Source organism: Alligator sinensis, unplaced genomic scaffold, assembly GCF_000455745.1.
Source record: "Alligator sinensis unplaced genomic scaffold, ASM45574v1 scaffold65_2, whole genome shotgun sequence".
Taxonomy (NCBI): domain Eukaryota; kingdom Metazoa; phylum Chordata; order Crocodylia; family Alligatoridae; genus Alligator; species Alligator sinensis.
The window spans coordinates 258536-275717 of record NW_005842071.1 but is presented as its reverse complement, the minus strand read 5'-3'; positions in this window follow the sequence as shown (position 1 = coordinate 275717).

Here is a 17182-nt window from a genome sequence, read left to right as displayed (position 1 = left end):
TTCCTGCAGCTTTCATCCTGCTGCACCTTAACACACACAGTGTCACCCATGTCATGAGTTTTGCTTGTCCGCAGCTTGAGGTGCAGTTTCCCCCAAACCCCTGCACTTCTCTCCTTGAAACTTGGCAGACATTGTGGCCTCAGCAGGGGCCACCATCCCTGCAGTTTTCATCCCCCTGTGGTATAACACATACATGTGACATGAGTTTTGCTTTCAAGAATTTAGGGTGAAGTTTCCCCCAAGCCCCTACATGGATCATCTTGAAACTGGGCAGACTTCATGCTCTCAGCAGAGGCTACCACCCCTGCATGTTTCATCCCAATCAGACCAAAAACAACCAAGTTATAGATATTTCATTGATTCCCCATTATACCCTATGGCTGGATCTCCGAGGTGGCTCCGAAGCCTTGGAGCCACTTCGGCCGGATCGAAGTGGGAAACTGATCTGGAGCTCCGGATTGCATCCCTGGCATCCAAAGCGGCTAGATCCGAAGCCAGATAGAATAGCTGCCTACTTGCACAGGCCTACTTAGCATGTGGTATTGTCCGCATGTCTGTATGAATTCCTTATCTACAATATGAGTAAGCAATTAGGGAATAAGACATATTTTGGCAGTGGGAGGAGAATCTGAGAAACAACTGACCTATATGGCAAATTCCCATGGCAAAGCAGGGAATTGTCAGTCTTTATGTAGCACTAACTCTTCTGTCGATTCAGGTGACTTCAGAGGTGACAGAAGGATATACAGAGCCAATGACACAAAGAGCCAGTGCTCTGAGCCTCATGGAGAAACCCTGCTAATTAAAGGTGGTCATAAAAAGTAATTGCTAGTCATGGATTTGTTAAAAATATTTCAAATTATTTTTCAAAAAAAATATTCAGGTTTATTTTGCACTGTTCCTTCTTTTCCAGTAACAAGATGAAAAGAAAGCTGAGTAACCATTAACTGAAAAGTCTTTGTTTTGGTTGAAAAACTGGAAACTCCTGCTTCATAGATTGTATTTTTGTTTTGTTTTTAAATTTTATTAAAGACAATGTTTGCTCCCAGAGTTTTCAGGTTAAGCATTTCATAGATATTGACCATTTATGTCTGGAGGGATTCAGATCTTTGGAATTAGAAATAACTTTGTATGGGTTCCTGACTTCCACACAGTATGCATTCCACCTGGCTGCAAGCCATGTCTCAGGAAGGCAAGAATGTGGCATAACTTTTCAGACACCAAACCATGGATCACTGTGGTATGCTTTTCACTTCTGGTATAAGGCTCACTGTATGACTAAATTCTACCTATTTTAGTGCTGCAATAAATTCTATGGGTTTTACTAAGACTATAGAATGAGTAAAGAGATCAGGATTTGATTTAAAGTTAAATTTTAAACTGATTATACATTTGTGAAGTCTCTGTGATATGATTCTACATTCAGATGATTTTATATTAAAGGAGGTATTTTCTTGTTCTGCAAGATCTATTTAGGAAAAAATAAATATGGTTACAGGTCATATAATTACTAAGTGCTTCTGTACTTCGGCATCTCATGTGATGATGTACTATTCATGATTAAACTTTATCCCTTCTAATATTGCATGTCTTCATTTTTACAATAATTTTCAAAAAGATAATTATAATCTAATCTATAAACTAAAATTAACTTGTTCTTCTATTTTTATTGACATTTGAGAAAATGTTCTTTCATAATGGGAGTCAACAAAAATAAGAGGTATAGTATTTTTTAAACAGGACCCAAAGAATTTTGAAAAAACAGAAAATTGAAATAATTTTGTAATGATGGCATTATTTTATATTTATATATTTTAAAAATACACTGTATTCACCCAGAATACCACAGGCTGCATTCCCTGTGAAAGAATGGCTCATACTTATTTATATCAGTTCCATGTTAATGACAATACTGTTTTACAAGTGCAGTATTAGAAAAACAATACAAGTCGTATGATCCCTTTGTATCTCATTTTATGTTTGAATTCTCAATGCTTTTGCTTTTTCTTTAATTTCTTACCACACTCCCCAAATACAGAACATCTGCCAATTTCAGTATCTTTGAACTTAATACTTAAGGAAAATACAAAGCTGTAGTTAGAATATACCACCAAATTGATGTCATTTCAATAAAATAATAATGAAATTTTTCAGATAATACCTATATATTTCTTTTTGACATTTGCTAATATATTTACTTCAGTTTTTGATGCGTTTGTATTATTTATACAATTAAAAAAACACTTCTACAAAACATTTGTCAACTGAATTATAAAAGAAGATATAGGCTTAAAATTAACTATTTTCCAATCCTTGCTAATTTTTTGTCAACATTACAAATACCTCCACCCCAGCTGTCTCTAATTGTTGGCCATCTCACCAAAAAAGCCAAGGGTATGGCAGCTTGTACAAGACAGGTGATAGGGCTGGGTTTGGCTGTTACCAGTATAGTCTCCCTGTACTCCCAGATATGTTTATGACATCCTCTAAACACAATCATTTCTGTTTTCTCAGTTGAAAATAATCCATTAGTTCTACAATTTTGAACTTTATACAGGCACACGTGCCCACATATGTGCACAAATGGATTTTCTGTTGTAACTTTGACCACTACTACACGTGCATTTGATCCAGGCTTAGTTTACTAGGGTGTAAACTTCTGTGGATTAAGCACAGGAGAGAGCTGGCGGCCCTCTTCAAAAGTCTGCTCTGCTCGCTGCTCTCTGATCAGCCACTTCCCTGCCCAGGAGCAGTATACCCAGCACAGGGACAGTGCTACCCAGCACGCAGCTGCTCTCTCCTTGCTCATTCTGCCTCTCTGCACTCTGGCTGTTCTAGCCTCTGCCCCAGCACCAATGACCAGCATCCTGGGCTCTTCCTGGACACCATGCCAACCACTGCCTGGCTCATGACCATCTGGATCCACCTAGCTCCCCCGTGTGCAATGACCGCTTGCCTGGCCACACAGTGCCATCCCAGGGCCACCACTGTGCAGCTGACACCAGCAGGGATGCCAACAAGGGGCTTCTGGATGCCACTGCCGGGGCCACCATTTCCCTCTTAGGCCTCTGGCTCTGCTTCCTGTGGGCCCACCAGGCTAGCCAGGACTGGTGGTGACACTTCATCCAGCACACCTGGGACAACGAACAGTGTCTGGGGGCCTTCTGCATGACCCGGGCCACCTTCCGGGACCTCAAGAGCAGCTCCAGCCCCACCTGGAGTGGCAGGACATTGGCATGTAGTCATCTCTCCCCATGGACACCCACTTGGACCTCACCCTGCTCAGGCTGGCCATGCCCACCAGTCTTCGGTACATCAGTCACCTGTTTGGCATGGGCAAGGTCACCACTGGGGAAGTTGTCCTGGAGGTGTGTGGCACCCTCCAGAATGTGTTGGGGGACACAGTGCTCCATAAGCACGGCACCCTGGCAATGGTGGCAGAGTTCCATGCCCTGGGATTCCTTCAGTGCATTGGGGCCCTGGACAGGACACACATATCCCTGTCACTTGCCCACCCCATGGAGACTGCCCCTATTACAGTGGCAGGGGCTTTCACTTCATGGTGCTCCAGGCCATCATGAGCCACCGTGGGGCCTTCACACACGAGTGCCAGCTGGGTGGGCAGTACCCATGACACCTGCATCTTTTGGAACTCCAACTTGCTGGGTCTGGTGTAGAACAGCCTCTTTATTCCAGGAGTGCCAGATTTGCAGCTGGGTGCTATGGCCATCCTGCCCCTCCTCATTGGGGATTCCACCTACCCGCTCCTGTGCCCTGGCTCATGAGGCTCTACATTGGCCACCCAGACCCCCACCAGGCCTACTTCAACTGCTGCCTGGCCAGACCCATGCCCTGGTGGAGTGTACCTTTGGGCACCTCAAGGGTCTCTGGTGCTTCCTTACCACCCACCTTGAGGTCACTGAGGACAACCTCTCATGGGTTATCATCACAGCATGTGTGCTGCATAACATCTGTGAGGCCTAGGTGGAGAAGGTGCAGCGTGCAGAGGATGCCTGAAAGTGGGAGCACCATCTGCGGCAGCAGAGGTGCCCCACCCACTGAGGCCCCAGGAGAGCCACACAACCAGCAGCCGGGGCCAGGGCATCAGGTGCAGAACACCCTGGCCAACCACCTCCTCCTGCAGTCTCTGCTCAAGCTGATCTAAGCCACCACTCACAGACCCCACCCCCATCCCCTCTGCCCAACCTCAGCACCACACTCACTGTGCACACATCTCACAAGAATGAGTTTTATTTCATTTCATATGAACCAGAGTCCCCCCACAGGCCAACCACTGTCCTGTGCTGCCATCCAGCCCACAATGCCTGAGCTTGGGGGGCATGGGACTCCCAGATGATTGGGACAAGGAGTTGCCCATGCTCTCACCCTCCTTGCAGGGGGCCTCTCTGGGGAGACGCCCCAGAGTCAGCCCCCTGGTGCGCTGGTGCTATACCCCAAGCATGCCTTTCTTGTGTGTTTTGCAGGTGGTGTGCAAGAAGCTGTTTGTGTGGAGCAGGAGGTGCCCAAACTGCTAGACCCTGCTGCTGCTGATGGCCATGTTGCCCTGGGTGAATGTGTGCACCTGGTATGGGACCCTGAGCTATGACAGTGCAGGGGACAAGCCCAGGCTGGCCCGCAACCTCCACTGCCACCTGGAGGGCTACCTGTAGCTTCAATACATGTCCCTGCTCCACCGCCCCCCCCCCTCGCCCCCCACAAGGAAGTCATCGCTACTGGCATCAATGCATTTCTCAGCACATGAGAGCCCTGTGCCTGCCTAGTTGTGGGGGTATGGGCTGCTCAATAAAGTTCTGCACTGTCTCCCACCTGCCTGTGTGCTGTGGGGGATGGGGGGACCTGGGGTCAGGGGATAGCAGGCGGGCTAGTGGGGAGGGATGACAGGGGTAAGAGCAGGGGAACGAGTGGGGAGGGCCCTTCCCCACAGTGTGAGTCCTACCATGTGGCCAGGGCTGGCATGGCTTGTGGCTCTGCTTGTTTCTGGGTGTTGGCAATGGTATGCAGTTCTGGCCAGTGTCCTTTGATGGTGCAGCATGGTGTGCAGGCACCCAGCTGGGGCCCTCCTATGGTGACTTGTCACTGGAGGTTACAGGCTGGGGTAGGGGCTCAGGCAGGCTGCCTGTGCTGTTGTAGGCAGTGTGGCTGTGGCCTGGGTCCTGAGGTGCAAGGATGGTGTTCAGTTGCTGTGCTGTATAAAGGCATGGACTCATGGGCACTGCCGGACTGAAAATTGTGGTCAGTGATGGTGATGCACTGTGGCCAGAAGGCCTTGACCTTTATGTGGCACTGCTGCGCAGACCAGTTGTGCCCGCATTCCTGCATCATGCCTGACAGTGCATCATATATGTGGGCGCTGGAACGCCCACCCCGCTTGAACTGGCATTGCACCTCTGCCTCGCCCCACAGCACCACAAGGTCATCAGTCTCCCTTTTGGACCAGTTGGGGTCCCGGGTGGAGGGCACAGGCATAGGCACAGGCCTGGGTAAGGAGGACACCATCTCGGATCCCATGCTGGTGCTCTGGGCCCCCGTGCAACTGTTTCAGTGCTCCTGGGCAACTGCCTGCAGTACCCAGTGTAGGGGCACAGCGAGGGACTGCAAGCCACGCAGCAGAGGCAATGCCCCACAGCACCTGCAGCCTCAAGGCAAGCTGCTGGGGTTGTGCAGCAGACAGGTGGAGCTGGCCCTGGCAGCCAGAAGCTGTCTGCAGCTGGGCCTGCAGTCTGACAGGCCTGGCTGCTGGCTGCAGCAGCCTGCAGCATGTTGCTGGCCTGGACTGTGTGGTCCTGGCAGCTGCACAGCACTGTGGTGCCAGGCAGTGGTGTTGGGGTGCAGACAGGGTGGCGAGGCTAGTCTGCGACCTGCCCAGGAGGACATAGGGGCCTGGAATGTCCTCAGGATCCCTGGTGGTTTGCCCCAGGGCTCAAAATGCCTGCTTTTAGAGCCTGAGGCAGGGGCTGCCATAGAGGCAGCGCAGACCTGAAGCAGGGGAGGCAGTAACTAATCCCGTGTAAATTTGCTACCTGCATTTGCAGGTAACACATTTATATGTAATTAAGGGTTTTTACTGTGCAGTAAGTGCACACACATGCAGACACGTACGCTTACTGCTCAGTAAACTAGGCTACTGTGCATTTAGGTTTCTCATGTAGATGTGCCCTGCACAACCTAAAATAAAATAGGCAGCCTTCCTCCTTTCTGCTTCCTACATTCAATAGCTTCAGGTCCCACTGAAACTTCTTCCTCTCTTTTTACCATGTCACAGATTGTCCCCATTCTTCTTTTCATTCACTGGTTTACAGGCTTCTTCCTCCTTTCACCACATTCTCAGTTGTAGGGGTACTATTCCCCTGAAAATGCAACCTGGCTTCACTGTCTCTGCCTCTGGCTCCTTCAGAGCCCTCATCCCTTAGTACTGCATCTCAGGCTATGGGCAGAAGTTATGTTCATAATAATTAATATACCTTAGCATGCGCGCATTGAACGGTTTTTGCAGAATAGTACTGGGAGACGTTAGGGAGCTCTGCAAGGACCCTGCTGCTGGATTTGAATAGTGCCTGGGGTATTCAAACCCCAGTGCTGATTACTGCAGGAACATTCCTGGGGAGTCCTGGGACTGTTCACTTGGCAGTACCAATGCCATCCCCCCCACACCCCCTACCCATCTCAACAGCCCTGCATCTCCCCATGAGTGTTCAAGGGAACAGCATCCCACCACTGATTGACAGTACTGGGGAGCCCCAGTATTGCCAAAGTGGTAGCACAGCTTCCTGTCCTTTTAATAGCCCTGGAGTCTCCAGTACTCTTCTAAGGGCAACTCAACTTCCCACCACTGCTTGAAGATTACTAAGGAGTACTAGAATGGTTCAAGCAGTGGCATGACTGGCCTTTGCCCATGCACAGTCCTAGGTCTCTCCAGGATTGCGCAAGGGATAGAGGGAATGCCCAGGGGCAAGGGAGGTGAGGAGAGAATTTTTTTTGCCCCTGCCACCCCTGCAGGTGGTGAGTTGTCCTTGGTTGCTACTGCTTTTCAGCAGCTGCCAGCTGATCATTGACAGGCTGCCCCCTTCCCTTTGACACTCAAACTGAGCTGTCCATACCCTGAAGCAGAAGTAGAGTTTTGCTGAGAATACACTTATACTCTACTTGGTCTCCTCACCCCCAACTAAAAGGAATGGAAAGGTAACTTGGAAGCATGTTCTGATCTCAGCTGTAATATGTGCCATCAGTGATAGTAAGAGCTTTTTAAGGGCTACTGCTCATTGTGTGCTACTACACTGAATCTGAGGCCAATCCTGGCCAATCCTTGTTCTCAGCCCCACTCAACCTATGATGCTCCCCTCATTTTGCAGAGGAATGTGTCTGCCACTTAGATTTTTTGTTTGTTTAAAGGAATAGAAGAGAAGAATTTGATTAGGGGGTTATTTGGATTGTCCCCTCAGCAGCCACTTCGTAGGGGAATATCTCAGCTTCTTGCCAGAAAGAGGTCCCTCCAGAACAATGTGGATGCACCTTGTAGACAGAGTGGAAAAGCTTTCACTGTCACCATCAATGCGTATGTTCTGTGGGTAAAGAGGACTTTGGAATGTAGGGCTGTCATTACAGCTTCTTTAATAAACTATAAAAATCTACAAACTTCCTAATCCTTGCACAAGCTTTTAGCCATATGGCTCTTACTGCTGTTAATAGGAGTCCTTCAACTAAATCCCTACACATCAATGTAATACTCTATACAGGAACTAATGTTCTGTAATACCATTCAATCTCCATTTTTTCATGTCATGCCACATTTTAATATTCCTTACTAGATGGCAAATATGCCTACAGAAAATAGCCGGAGATGGGATGGGACAGGAGAGTCAGTGATCAAATGGGCAATTGACCAAAGAAACAGAATACTATTTAGAGCTGATAAGTTGGGTATAGAAAAAGTGCAGAGATGGGCTTGTGCCACAGGCAGTCTCTAGTTGGAAGATTTAACTCTAAAAATCTGTGAGGAAAACAACCTTACTTTACAGAAAAGCACTAAACTGAAAAAAAAAACCCCAAGATATTTGTGTGACAGAATATGAAACTCTCTTGTCATATTCCTGTAATAATTGTGTATGACCCAGTTTCTATGCCTTGATTATATGCTCTTGCTCATTAGGAAGGAATACATTCATTTCATCCTGCTGTCTTCACGTGTAGAAAATGGGCCATCAAAAATAAATATGGTAAAAAACACGTCACCAAATTAAGCAGATCAGCTGAGGCAGGACGCATCCTGCCACAGTTGATCTGCTTTATTGGGTGAAACATTGCTTGTTGTCCTACAGGAGCCCGATGAGTTACAACAGGCAATGTGTTCCTTTTGCCCAGGGAGTCCTTGCATCCTTTGCCCATGCCTCATTGCTGGGACTCACACTGGGTCCCTTGCCAATCCGTGCCTCATGCAGAGGCACAATTTGGCAGAAGTAGGCGCAACCTGGGGAATCTTTGGCACCCCATGGCTCCATGCCAGGACTTGCACCAATCTATGCTTCCACCTGGCTTCACTAAGTGGCTTCACTAAGTCAGTATGATACAAGGATACTGCCTGCTGTGTTGCAGTTAATCTTAGAAAGAATGCCTTCTTTGCTGCATTTCTTTTCCAGTTGCATTCCTTCCCTATCATCAGCTGGGCTAGTTGATACTCAGTAGAAACATGACAAGGGATAGTGTGACTTAAAGGTCTAGTCTCAGATTCTAAGGAGCTATAGGTACTCAGAGCGGGTATCTACACAAGACACTTTACTCAAGATGGCTCTGCCACCAGAACCCCAGTGGGGACAATGTCCCCTGCTCCAGCAGCAGAGAACTCCCAGACCCCACTTTGTGATCGTGGTTGGGGAGCAGGGGCTGGGAGATTGTTATGTCCCAGCCCAGACCCTATGACTGTGGAGCTCCCTGATTGAAATTGCAAAGCATGGGCTGGAAGATAAGAATCTCCCAGGCTGGGCCCCACAACTGTGAAGCTCAAGCTGAGAGATAAGAATCTCCCACCCCCAGCTCTGCAATCAGGGAATGGGGGCTGGGAGCTCTCTGCTGCCAGGGCAGGGGGGATGTCCCTGCCCAGGCTCTATTGATGGAGCCCACCCTGGCAGCTGGCAGCTCCCAGGGGCAGGGAGCAATGTACCAGGAGAGAGCTGCTTCTTGGCCCTGTGCTCCCTGCCAGCCCTTGGACTAGTACCAGGGGGATGCTGCAGGGGTCCAGCAGAGGGCAAGCGTGGGTGGGAACAGACTGCTGCCAGAAGTCTGCTGCCACATCCCTGCACATATAGACACCTGCCCAGGATGGGTTTACTCTAGAGGTGTAAATTACTCTAGAGTAAACCCACCCTGGAGCATTTGCAGATGTGGACACACTCAGAGAGACTATGGAAAACGCTTGACAAAAGGACCTTTTTGTAGAATCTGTGACAATCTGGAAGAAACTGTCAGCTTTCACCTCCAGTTTTATTAGGATTGAGACCTACCAGCTTGTAAGCACAGTGGGTGTGTCCGACTGCACAGTCCCGGTGCCACATGGGTTGTTTCTGACCCTACTGAGCAGTAGCAAAAAGCTACTGTGCAGTAGCAGCAGCATCACAGTTTGTGCCTGCCAATACTATGTAGCCATAGCTCATAGCTACAACAACGTAGTGTCTAGTGTAGATGTGCCCAGTGGGTGGGTGATCTAGCTAGCGAATGAAAAGAGAAATGATCCAGCAAAACTGGGAGAGGGATAACCTTTAAAAAATTAAGCATGCTGATCTGTAATCCTTCCTTAATCCTACAGTGGTCTTTCTTGCTATAGAAACACATATTTAGCTGGAAACCCTTGACAAAACAAGTTGATGGGGTAGTTCCTCATGTGATGGAGAACAGAAATGTTCTGTGACTTAATGTTTGATAAGAGCAGAAAGAGATTCTAATCAAAGAGATTCTAATTCTAATCAAGTTAAGAATATGCATGCTTGTTGCAGAACAACAACTGGGTTTCTTACATGGTTAAATCGTGTAGAACAGGAGCAGGCAATTATTTTGCCTGAAGGACTGCTTAATGAGTTGTGGTGAGCCATCGAGGCAGCCCCACCCTTCGAAAGTTGCCCCACTGCCTGGTTGCCATACTGGGACTGGAAGTCCCACCATCTAACCCCCGACCTTTGCTGCTGGAAGTCCTTCCCTTAGCCCTTCCCCCTTGGAAATACTCCTTTTGGGAGGTGAAGGTTGCCGTCTTGGAACCAGAAAAAACAAAACAAATCATACACTAAAAGTCAAACACCTACTATAACATATTTTATTACAAAAATGTTTGTCATGATTTCTGTTTTCATAGTGTATATAGAGGGGATTGTACAATAACTCAAAAATAAAGTCTTACTCTTGTATATTGTGTGTGGGGGGTGTAGAGTAGGATTGGGGTTGTGGGGTGTATATGATTGAGTGTGGAGGTATGTGTATGGTGGGGTGGAAGATGTATGGTGGAGTGTGGGGAGCGTGTGTGTATATGTATATGTATGGTGGGATGTGGGGGGGTGTATATAGTGAGAAGTGGGTGTATCTGTGTATGGTGGGGAGTGGAGGGGTTGTATATGGTGTGTGTGTGTGTGTGTGTGTGTGTATGGTGGGGAGGAGGGTGTAAACAGTAGTTAGCACAACCCCAAAATAATAATGTTAGTTGGAATGGTTTAAATTTACACTACTTTCTGCAATATCCAAGCATGCACTGGAGGATTACCAAACAAGGCTAATTAGGGTCTTGTTGCATGTTCACTTGCAAATCATTGGAATGATAGTAAAGTTAATACTTGCAACTATTGCAAATCATTGGAATGTAGTGACCTATTAGTATGGGTTAGGAGATAACCCTTGCCACAAAGAGACCAACTTTGTGATGCCATGAGGGCAGTTAGCATATGCTAAACTGTTTGAACTTGTGTCTATTTGCCTTTTAACTGTACTTAGTTTTAAATTGAACGTGTGACACCACTCACAAGCTTCAGAAATAGAAAGGGATAACTTCCAGTTGGACATTATTTCAGGAGAGCCTGGAAGGGAAAAGAGAGGCCTACAGGCTGTGGAGGCAGGGGGCAGCCACCAAGGAGGAATATACCTGCCTGTAGGGAAGCAGTGAGGATGACCAAAGTGGAAATGGAGCTTAGGTTGGCAGCAAAAGTTAAGGATAACAAAAAGTCATTCTTTAAATACCTAGGAAGCAAAAGAAATTGCAGGGTAACATAGGCTGGTCCCCCAGTGGGTAAAATAATGTTAAGGGGCAACCAGAATGGGTTCATAGCAGACAGATCCTGCCTGACTAACCTGGTTTCTTTTTACAACTGGGTCACAAAATGCTTGGATGAAGGAACAGAGATGTTATTTACTTAGATTTTAAAAAGGCCTTTGACACGCTGTTGCACCCAGTTCTTATAAATAAACTAAACAGTTGCAATATAGATTATTACACAGTCCAGTGAGTGGAAAGTTGGCTTATAGGATGCACCCAGAGAGTGGCAGTGGATGAGTCAGCTTCTAGCTAAAAAATGTGGGCAGTGGAGTTCACCAAAGCTCTGTCTTGGGACCGGTACAGTTCAATATCTTCATTAGTGACTTGGATGAGGGAGTAGAAAGCAACCTGTCCAAGTTTGCAGATGACACCAAACTATGGGGTGAGGTAAACAAACTAGAAGGCAGGGAGTGAATCCAGGTTGATTTGGACAGGCTGGGGAAGTGGGCGGAACAGAATAGGATGCAGTTTTACAAAGATGAGTGTCATGCGTTGCACCTGGGGAGAAAGAATCATCAACACTCCTACAGCCTGGGAGGTACCATTCTTAAGTAGCACAACTGTAGAAAGGGATCTTGGAGTTATAGTTGACTCCAAAATGAACATGAGTCACTAATGTTATGAAGTAATAAGTAAAGATAACTGCACTCTTTCTTGCATAAGTAGGTGCATCACAAAGAGGACTAGGGAGGTGATACTTCCCCTCCATGCGGCATTGGTGAGGCTGCAGCTGGAGTACTGCATACAGTTTTAGGTGCCGCACTTCAAAAGGGATGTAGATAACCTGGAAAGGGTTCAGAGGAGGGTCACCCATCTGGTTAAAGGCCTACAGGAAAAACCCTATGAGGACCGACTAAGGGACCTGAATCTCTTCAGCCTCCACAAGAGAAGGCTGAGAAGTGATCTTATGGCCATCTACAAACTCATCAGGGGGGACTGCAGGAAATAGCGGATACAAGGTTTACCAGGGCACCTGTTGAGGTAACTAGAAACATTGGCCACAAACTGAAGGAGAGCAAATTTAGTTTGGACACCAGGAAAAAATTCTTTACAGTGAGGGTTGCCCAAAATATCCAAGGGAGGTGGTACCTCCTTGGAGGTATTTAAGAGGAGATTGGACAAACACCTAGCTGTGCTCATCACTCTTGCCTGCCCAGGGCAAGGGGTCAGGCTTGATGATGTAATAGGTCCCTTTTGACCCTAAAATCTATTAAATCTATTATTTTAATTAGTCAAACAACTGAAATGTCTTAAAAGGAGAGTGACTGATACAAAGTGGAAACCTGTGTTGTTTGGTAAGCTGTATGCAAATAAACAATATGCATTTCAATGTGACCAAGTGTAAGTCATGTATTTATGAGCAAAGGATGTCAGACATATTTACAAGGAAAGATAGATTCCTTCAAGAATTATCCCGAAAAAAAGAGTTGATCATCATGGTGAATAATTTGATGAACAGAAACTCTAAGTATAATGTTGTGTTCACCAGGGCTAAATATATCTAAATTGAGGAATACTGGGCACATCTACGTGAAATGCTTTGCTGCGCAATAAACCAATTTACTACACAGGAAGCATCACTGTCTACATGTGCAGATGCTTACTGCACAGGAATTTGGTCTACTTCATGGTCAATATGCTACCTGCAAATGCAGGTAGCAAATTAACTGTGGAGTAGCTACTGTGCATTAACTCATTTGTAGATAGTTGACTGAGAGCAAATTTGCTCTCAGTTAATTGGGCAGCAGGGAGCAGGATATTGCTCCCTGCCCCTGGCAGTTGCCTGCTGCTGGAATGGGCTCCAAGCTTGGAGCCCAGCTAGGACAGTTTCCCCCGAGCTTGGAGCCCACCCTGGAAGCAGGCAGCTCCCAGGGGCAGAAAGCAATTTCACAGCCCCCGCTCCAATAGCAGAGCTGAGGCTGGGAGCTTCCTGCATGGGAAGAGTCCTCCACCCAGCTGGAGCTGTCTGGGACCTGCCCCAGACCAGGACAGTACCCAGCCAGCCCCGGGCTGCACAGGACAGTCTGCACATACAACCCAGAGCTGACTGGGAACTGTCCCATTTTGGTGTAGATTCTAGCCAGCTCCAGGCTGCATGTGCAGACTTCCCCACACAGCCCAGGCCTGATCTGGGCCAGGTCCCAGCCCCATGGTTCTTTTCCATCCCCATGCCCTGATTAGGTGAGTGAGGCACACGGCTCAGAAAGAGCTGTGGTGGAGGGGCAAGTCCCAGCCCCCTGACCTGATCCACTGGTGGGGCAGCTAGTAGCAAGCCCCTGGCTGGGAGTGGATTCCATGTCCAGCCCAGGGCTCAGTGATAGCTGCCTCACCAGTAGATCAGGGCAGGGGGCTGGGACCTGCCCCTTGCCCACAGCTGTTTCCCAGCCCCAATTGGGTGATTGGGGTATACAGCTGGGAAGAGTCCCCTTCTCCACAGCTCTTTCCCAGCCCCATGTCCTGATCGTCTGATCGGGGCACAGGGCTGAGAAACAGCTCCAAGGGAGGGGACTTTTCTCAGCCTCATGCCTTGATCACCCAATTGAGGCACTGGGCTGAGAAACAGCTTCAGGGGAGAGCTGTCTCCTGGCCGCATGCTTCCTGCCAGTCCCTGGGCTAGCACCCGGGGGAGCCTGGAGCTCCCCCTGCCTACTGCAGGGGGGGAAAGCAGGGGGGGTCACAAATATGCTCCCAAGAGGGAGCACAGGTAGACATGCTCCCCAGTAGGCTTACTACACAATATTTTTACTGTTCAGTAAGCCTACTTCAAATTAAATGTACGTGTAGATATGCCCACTGAGTAGGAGGTTACATTACTCCTGCATTTGTAGGTATGTAAATATTATGTCCAGTTTTGTGCCTCCAGTTCAAAAGATCTTTGGATAAATTGGAGGGGGTTCAGAGAAGAAGTATGGACATTATTAAGGATTGGGAAATATGACTTACAGTGAAAGATTTGAAGAACTCAATCTGCTTAGTTTATCAAGAAGTGACTTGATCACAGTCCATAAAGGCTGTAGGGAACAGATTTTTTAATAATAAAATGGCTCTTCATTCTACCAGACAAAGAAATAATGAGATCCAGTGGCTGGAAGATGAAGCTAGATGTATTGAAACTAGAAATAAGGTGAATTTTTTTTTACAGCGAGGGTAATTAACCATTGGAAAAACTTTGCAAGGACTGTGATGGATTCTTTGTCTCTGGACATTTAAAATCAAGTTTGAATGAAAAAAAATCAAACAGGATTTAATTCATGAAAGTCTGATAGTCTGTGTTAAACGTGAGGTCAGACTACATAAATAATATGGGTTTTTTGGCTTTACAATCTACATATCTTGTACTGGATGCCCTAATGTCTCCATATTTTAGAAGTTAAGACTTTCAAGAGTGGCAATGACAATTGCAGATAGCACATTGACTTTTTACAGTGAAATGTATTTGAAATATGCTTATCATTGTTAAAATATTTGCAAAGGTTTTGATTGTCCATTCAAAGTCACTTTAGAAACAATGGAAGTAATGATGCAATGCAGGTTTTCATCATGTGAGTGCCTACATACAGGATCGGCAACATGAAATCAAGAAAGTCAATAGAATCCATCACAGGTAAAACAAAACATACTACATTTGAGCAAGAGTGATCAAGTTGTGGCAGTGACTATCATGTGATGATATACCCACAGAATATAGGTCTCAAAGGATCTTTTTTATCAAGTGTGAATAGACTGATTTTATGTATGCTGATAGCTGACGGAAGTGTAAGGTTACCTGATTATTTATGCTGGGGAGTCAGAAATGGTCAGATTGGCAGAACTATTCAGTAAAAGCAATTTTGAAAACACAGCAGATCAGGTGAACAGATGAAAAACATTGTTAGCTGTTCAGGCTAGATTATAAGCAAGATTTTGGCAATGACTTTAGAGACCAAATTAATAAAATATATTGAAAAGCTGAAAAAGGCTGCTAAGTAAAATGAAGGGGTGACACAGGGGGATTTAGTAATGGTGGGACACTGTCATAAAGCTAACACACACCATGAAAAAAAGAACAACTAAAGCCTGATTTAGTCATGAGAACCATAGAAATTTGATGTCTTGAAAGAAAAGCAGACTCTCAGACTCAAGCACAATCATATACTCCTGTTTGTCCTACCTTCTCTTTCTATAGTTCCAGGTAAAAACAGCATAGTCAGAACTGAGTAACCAACAGACTAAAAAGAGTACAAGGTAATTATTTTAGTACAAATATGCTGCAAGAAGGACAGGGTACACAGTGGACTGATACTGGCAGAGAATAGTTGGCACTACAGTTGGAAAGTCTGGGAGATCCCAACCAAGACATCCCAGAGCCTTGCAAAGAGACCATGCAGCCCACAACAGGTGGAAATTGGGGAGGACCATGCTGAGCAGCAAAAGTATGAAGCAGAGCTCTACAACCAGCTTGGTTATGAAGGCAAATTAGAGGAGCTGGAATAACCTGATGGAGGGCATAAGAGGACTGAAAAGAGAGTTCTGGCTCTTCAGCGTGAGGTGTGATATGTGGAGTTTTGTTTTCAGTCCCTAGGTTGCAGTGCCGAGTAGAGGGTGTCTGGTTATCCTATGTTATTTTGGGTTTGGGGTTTCTCTGGTCTATATGTGCATATGTTGTGCTTTATACTGTGCTTTATACTTTACACTGTGCTTTATACTAAACTTAATAATAATTCCAGTGTCAATCAGATATTAAGCATTGACTTGAGGAATGACTAAGAGACTGGGGACTTAGGTACAATTTAGGGATGAAATTCTATTTTAAAAAGTCTATCATGATAAGATGTCAAAGTGCCTTACTATATTCTTCCCATAATAAACAAAGTTGGTTTCATTGCACATGCTGAGAAGCAATACAGTACTCTCCCAAGGATATCAAACTACATTTTTGCTCCATTGCAATTCAGTTTTGCCATGGACACTCAAAAGTACTGTACAACCCTCCCCCCAAAATTAACAACCAATTGACACCATACCAGTGGTTCTCAACCTTTTTTGGACTTGAGGCACCCCTGGATAGTTTTGAGATACCTCTGGATAGCTTTGAGACACACCTCAGAAAATGCCAGCTCTTAGGTTTTACTTGCTTTTTTGTTTTTGTTTTACTACACAAAAATATGACATCTGTTCTTCTGTTGCAAAGACCTGAGAAAGAACACAAGTCAGAATGTTTTTAACATTATGGGTTCCTATGGGAAATCCTTGGCTTTGTCATGTGAATCATATTTATATACCTAATAATCCTAACATTGCATTGTCATGTTACCCTTGCCATGTTACTCATTGTGGGGGTAACATGTTACCCTTGTTACCCCCACAATACCCTTGGAAGGATCTCAAGGCACCCTAAGACACCCTAAATTGAGAATCACCCCACATCTCAAGGCACCCTAATTGAGAATCACTGCACCAGACAGTGCTGGTAGAAGCTAAGGCAACTACAGAGTACAACGGTAACCCAAGTCTAGGCACACCTTCCACTGTGTGGACTCAAATCCTGATCTCCCTCATCACAAGAAATCAACTTAATCACTAATCCATCCTAAAACAGACTAAATGCTCATCCCTGTCAAGACTAGGTAATTGGCCAGTGAAGATGGAAGGAATCAGGGAAACAGAAGGAGAACCGGTAAGAGGGAGCTGGACAGGTCAAGAAGAACATTAGCCCTAGTTTCCAAAGTTGTTTGTGCATTTCTGTGCAGGAAAGCAGTAATGTAACTGAAGGGTGGGTGTGAGGGGAGGTGGCCAAAACTGTTAGTGTTGGGCTACACTGATGCCCCTTGCATCATATCAGGTGATGGTGCCCTGTGTGCTGCCGCTGCTCAAAGAATGGAGCTCTCCTGTTACTCC